This window comes from Hydra vulgaris, chromosome 04 (genome assembly GCF_038396675.1).
Source record: "Hydra vulgaris chromosome 04, alternate assembly HydraT2T_AEP".
NCBI lineage: Eukaryota > Metazoa > Cnidaria > Hydrozoa > Anthoathecata > Hydridae > Hydra > Hydra vulgaris.
In genome coordinates, this window is record NC_088923.1 from 5355001 (window position 1) to 5362500 (window position 7500).

At 24.3% G+C, this 7500-nt stretch overlaps 1 protein-coding gene across 3 annotated transcripts in view; it reads left to right on the plus strand.

Moving 5' to 3' along the window:
• LOC101236626 (calcium-activated potassium channel subunit alpha-1) overlaps positions 1-7500 on the plus strand; it is a 119029-nt gene that overhangs the window by 4779 nt on the left and 106750 nt on the right. The gene's annotated exons all lie outside the window — the stretch shown is intronic.

Sequence of the window (7500 nt, forward strand, 5' to 3'; positions counted from 1 at the left end):
GATAGACTGCCTGCCCCAACCAAACCCTCAGTCGATGTAGCAGCACTCCCTTGCGGGTCAGGCTATTTGTCAGTCGATGTAGCAGCACTCCCTTGCGAGTCAGGCTATTTGTCAGTCGATGTAGCAGCACTCCCTTGCGAGTCAGGCTATTTGTCAGTCGATGTAGCAGCACTCCCTTGCGAGTCAGGCTATAAGATAGTCGATGTAGCAACACTCCGCGCATGATTTACAGTAAAAAAAATAAAAATAAAAACATTTTATTAAAAAAAATAAAAATAAAAACATTTTATTAAAAAAATAAAAATAAAAACATTGTTTATATTGTTAAAAACATTCAAAATGTTATAAAAACATTCAGAATGTTTTTAAAAACATTCTGGTCAATTAAATTTGCGTTTTTGTGGTTTTTTTAAAAAACGATTAATATGTAATTAAATTAATGGTTTTTACTTTCGTCCAACACGGAAATGTTGGACGAAAGTCAAAAGTAATTAAAAGTGACGTATGTGTTGGCGTAAGAATCACTTTTTTCCTTCCGCTCTTCCTAAAGCCAACAAACTATAGAACTATGTATATATGTTTATATATATCTATGTATATATATGTATATGTATATATATACATATATATATAAATATATATATATATATATATATAAATATATATATATATAAATATATATATATATAAATATATATATATATATATATATATATATATATATATAAATATATATATATATATATATACTTGTATATATATATATATTATATATATATATATATATATATATATATATATATATATATATATATATATATATATATATATATATATATATATATATATATATATATATATATATATATATATATATATATAGATCTATAGTTTGTTGGCTTTGGGAAGAGCGGAAGGAAAAAAGTGATTCTTACGCCAACATATACGTCACTTTTAATTACTTTTAACTTTCGTCCAACATTTCCATGTTGGACGAAAGTCAAAACCATTAATTTAATTACAAATTAATTGTTATATAAAAAAACCACAAAAACGCAAATTTAATTGACCGGAATGTTTTTAAAAACATTCTGAATGTTTTTAAAACATTCTGAATGTTTTTAACAATATAAACAATGTTTTTATTTTAATTTTTTTTAATTAAATGTTTTTATTTTTTTTTTTTTAATAAAATGTTTTTATTTTTATTTTTTTTACTGTAAATCATGCGCGGAGTGTTGCTACATCGACTATCTTATAGCCTGACTCGGAAGGGAGTGCTGCTACATCGACTGACAAATAGCCTGACTCGCAAGGGAGTGCTGCTACATCGACTGACAAATAGCCTGACTCGCAAGGGAGTGCTGCTACATCGACTGACAAATAGCCTGACCCGCAAGGGAGTGTTGCTACATCGACTGAGGGTTTGGTTGGGGCAGGCAGTCTATCATTATTAAAAAAAAAAAATTCCGGTCTTGCATTTTAATTTTTACTTTTTGTCAAAAAAATATAGAAAAAACTTTCGGACAACATCTCAGCTTTATATATATATCTATATATATATATTTATATATATATATATATATATATATATATATATATATGTATATATATATATATATATATATATATATATATATATATATATATATATATATATATATATATATATATATAACTATTAATATAATTTTAACCAATACAATGAAAAATGTATGTCAAACAAAATCTCAACTTCAAAAAAAATTTTTTTTATATATTTCTTTAAAGATTTGTAAGAAATTAGTACAAAATATATTTAACACCAGAGGCCCGTCAAGGTTTCATCAGTAGTGTTACTAACACTACTGATGAAACATTGAAAGGCCTCTAGTGTTAAATATATTTTGTACTAATTTCTTACAAACCTTTACAGAAGTATATAAAAAAAATTTTTTTGAAGTTGAGATTTTGTTTGACATACATTTTTCATTGTATATTATATATATATATATATATATATATATATATATATATATATATATATATATATATATATATATATATATATATATATATATATATATATATATATATATATACATGTATGTATATACATTTACAAATTTTATTTGTTACACAAAATGTGAGTATAAAAATAAATCAATTTTTTTAATTTGATTTAAAATTATTTTTACATTTGTAAGACATGTTTTAACTGCCTATTGCTATCTAAAAATATAAAAAAACTTTAAAAGTAAAATTATCTGATTTAAATGGATATAATAGTTATAATAGACAATTGAAGCCATAAAGTTATTTACATTTTATAAATACTATATGAATAAAAAATAAAAATTAAAAACTTTATAAAAGTGTTTCATGTAACAAAAGCAACAATAGTGGAAGTGTGAATTTTTTCATTATATCAATATCATTAATTAAATTTAAATTAATATTAATTAATATTAAAATAATATCATAAATTATATTTAAATTAAAGCTCATTTAAATAATAGTTAAATAATTTATAAGAAAAAAATGAAGTAAAATTATAAATATTTGTTTTAATTCCTGGATTTTGATTTGTTATGAAAAATGGTTATAATTTGTATAATAACTTATTTATAACTGTTTGTTTTGCACAGAATTATGTCTTAATGTTATATATATATATATATATTATATATATATATATATATATATATATATATATATATATATATATATATATATATATATATTTATATATACACACACACCCACACACACAAACACACACCCACACACCCACACACATGTATATATATATATATATATATATATATATATATATATATATATATATATATATATATATATATATATATATATATATATATATATATATATATATATATACGCTCAGCTAAGTTTCTATAGTTCCATGTAGTTATTGTAGATTTTACGTGGATGCTATTTATAAAATACCACAAAAATTATATTATTGCAAACAAATGCTTTATTGAAAATATTATGTGTTTCTGAAACAATTGAAACAAAATTTTATAGAATATTTTAAAAATCCGGAATATTTACACGCAAAATTTCCATAGTTTCATCAGTTTGTTTTGAACACTTAATAAGATTTGATTGAAGTTTGAGTATTGATTTTTTTGTTCTATGTGGGAGTTTTGTTTATTTTTAATTAACATTTGTTATTTAATTATTACAATGCCACATGGAAAGATGTTAAATGAGAAAGAAAAATAAAAATTGTTGCTTATAAAGATATGGGTTTGTCTAATCGACAAGTTGCAAAAAATATCTAAAGGTCTCATCATGCAGTTAATAATTTTATAAACTTAGGTGAAAATTACAACAAAAATAACCCAAAGGGCAGAAATAACCAGAAATTAAAAATAACCAGAAGGCAACATTATTCAAATTTGCATTTGGCGTCATCCAGAGTACTAACAGCAAGGCAAATAAGGACTGATCTGGGATCTACATGTGACCGTCGAACAAATTTTGTCAAAATCAGGACAATTCCAGTGGAAAATAATTATCACAAAATTGTCATTGACAAAAAACATAAAAATGCAAGATTTTAGTTTCCAAGGACCACATGGCATGGGATGCAGAATGGTAATATGTTATTTTTTCTGATGAAAAAAAACTTAACTTAAATGTGCTGGATGGTTTTTAATAATTATTGGCATAGTTTAAAAAAAAGGATAGAATTGCTATGAGTTATAACTCTGGAGAAGGGACTGGGACTTTCTGGAGAAGGGACTGGGACAGTTATTTTCAGTTCGGATATGTTTTATTACAACAAAAATGAGTGCAAAAAATTACAAAGATCTTTTATTGGATGTTTTAATCAAGTTTAGTTAAGGTTTACCTACTGATAATTGAATTTTCCAACAAGATAATGTAGCTATTCACACAGCACGAAGTGTAAAACAGTGGTTCCAGGAAAAAGTTGTGCGTGTTTTGGATTGGCACGAACTATCTATGGAAATTTTCGACAGCATAATACAATACAAGAATTTTAAACTTCTATCCAACAAGCATGGAACAGTATTTCAAAGGTTTATTTGGAAAAGCTTATAAAAAGTATGAAAAACTGAATCTTTGAATTAATTAGTGTAAAAGGTAGTAGTAGACATTATTAAAATTAAAATAATCAAAAAAATAAATAAAATATTATTTGCTTTTTTGTTCCTTATAATTCCTGTAATAAACAAACAAAAAAAAAGAAATGCAAATACTTTGAGAATTCATTTTTATGTACAAAATGTAATTGGAATTATGGAAATTTTGCTGAGTATATATATATATATATATATATATGTACAACCCACGGAATTAGGGTCGGCATTCGGCAATGCTGACCTAACTGCCGGCCTGAAAGTGTTTGAAGTCGGCGAAAAATTAGCAACCTTTTTCTATGTTTTATGGTCAGAGCTTTATATCAAATAATTTTTGGTTGGCAAATTATTGCCGACTTCATTTTTCCTAATTCCAAGGGTTATATATATATATATATATATATATATATATATATATATATATATATATATATATATATATATATATATATATATATATATATATATATATATATATATATATATATATGTATATATATATATATATATATATATATATATATGTATATATATATATATATATATATATATTTATATATATATATATACCTATATATATATATATATATATATATATATATATATATATATATATATATATATATATATATATATATATATATATATATATATATATATATATATACAGTCATGTGACAATTTATTATGGCCACTCACAATTTTTTACATTCTCAAGTTTCAAAGTCTATTTTATTATGTTTTTGTGATTTATGTACTCAAAGGTAATTTTTATTTAAGAAATGGGTATTTTTTTGACAAATAAAAAACATTTAACAAATTGTTAATAAATTTTATTATTTAAATATTACTACAAATATATTCAAGATCAATACTTGGTGATTCCTCCTTTTGCTTCTATAATTGTAAGAACCCTATTTGGCATACTTTTGATGCATTTTCAATCATTTCCTTCAATTCTTTATTATGGTTTCAATGGTGAATCATTCCTTCTATTAAATACACTTTTTTTGTAATTTTTTCTGTAGATATTTGCTTCTTTAGAAGTGCCCAAACATTTTCTATAGGATTTAGGTCAGGAGAGTTTCCTGGCCAATCAAGTAATGGAATATTTTGTTCTGATAGATATTTTTTAACTAATTTAGCCAAGTGACATGGTGCCCTGTCCTGCATGAAGGTTTTTTTTTCACCTGGACTAAACCATTCTGCCAATTGTGGCAACAATCTTTGTTCCAGGACTTTTTTATGTTGTAACTGATTCATTATTCCATCTACAATATAGAGCCTTCCCCTTCCCCTTCCACAGATCACTGACCAGATCATCACAGAGGTGGGGTGTTTAACAGTTTGAATGATGCAGTCCAATAAGTATTTTTCCCCTTTTTTTCTTTTTGCATATTGAGCCTTCTTTGTTAAAATTTGGAAAGTACTCTTGTCGCTTAAAATATTATACAAGGATTGTTAAGTGAATATTTGAAGTTTGATGTAAGAAAATGAATATTTTAAATACATCTAAATTAATTTTACCAGTTTTCAATCATCTTCTGTTAAATTCCTATACTTTTTTGCCCATTCCAGCCTTTTCTGCATCATTTTTGGTGTCAGTTTAGGCTTCTTAGCTGGACTTCGTGAAATGTAACCAAGGTCATGAAGGCAACGTTGAACCATTCTCTTTGACATTTTGAATCCAGATTGGTCCAGTTTATTAGTTATTTCATTGTTGGTGGCCTGTCTATTTTCTAGAACAATCTTGGTAAGTATTCTTTTCCCGCATGGTGTTAGGATTCTCTTTTTTCCACATTTGCCAACCCTCTTTGGCATCAAGTTCTTCTTATTAGCCATTTTTTTGTGTACATTTTGTACAAAAACCAGCGAATTATCACATTTTCTGGCAATTTCTCGTTGAGAAAGATTAGTATTTATTAAAAGTGCCCTGATTTCAGCAATTTTTTGTGGTAACAAGTCCTTTTTTTCCCCCAAAACTAAAATAAGATATCACATTTCAGTACTACAGTCAAGAATTTGTTTTGGTACTCATAACTTTAAAAATATCAAATCAAATACAAATATTTTTACTTTAAAATAAAAATATTTTGACGATAACCTAATAAACAAATTCAAAACTCTGGTATTAAAACTCAACAAGTGTACAGCATAAAGATTATAACTAAGATAACATCATACAATATGGCTGTCAAAAGTGGCAGTGTTGCCAGTATAAAAAACAAACAAAAAAAAACACTGATTTCTTGAGTTAAAGCTTCATTTTAAACAAAAGATTAACTTTCAATAATGAATTTTTACTAATTAATTTTTACTAAAAAATGAGATCAAACTTCAAAATGATCAAAATTCATAGGTGGCCATAATAAATTGTCACACGACTGTATATATATATATATATATATATATATCAGGGTTCCCACTCCTCCTTAAAAACCTTAAATATCCTTAAAAAAAAAAAAACTCCTTAAAAGTCCTTAAATAACCTTAAAAAAAGTTAAAATTTGACTGCTCTCCTTAATTTCTCCTTACTTTCTTTTTTTTTTATCATCTAGGAAATTTTATTAAAGCAAACGGGTTATACTTATCTATAGAGAAGCATAGTTACATCTTTGATGAGTTAAAATCCTATACTTTTGTTTTATATATATATATATATATACATATATATATATATATATATATATATATATATATATATATATATATATATATATATATATATATATATATATATATATATATATATATATATATATATATATATATATACATATATTTATATATATATATATATATGTGTGTGTGTGTATATACACACACATATATCATACATCAACCCTCTGAGTATTAGAGTAAGTTTTTTAATGTAGGTTTTTGGCTTTTTGTATTTAACCTTCACTTTCTTTAAATAATTTTATTTTGTTTTTTTAACAAGTGAACACCGTGCTATAAGGGATAAGTATTTATTGACCCTCTTTTTTAATTAAAGCTATATATATATATATATATATATATATGTATATATATATATATATATATATATATATATACATGTATATATATATATACTTAATTACAGCTAAATATATATACTTTAGGGAAAAATTAGCAAGATGTTAAACAAGCTTCATATTAAAAAGATTGTTATATTTTTTTCACTAATTACCTTTAGATGCCTAAATATAAAAGTTTCCGGAATATTTCGTTAAATAATGATAGTTACACTTCTTGATTTCAGAAAGATAAATATACCAGCCTTGCAAGATGCAAAGTTTGTTTTAAGTTGTTCTCATTAGCAGGCATGGGTATAAAGGCTCTTTTACCCATTTTACCCATTGAAAGTTTCCGCATCTCTGCATTCCGGATTTTAACAATGCCCAAT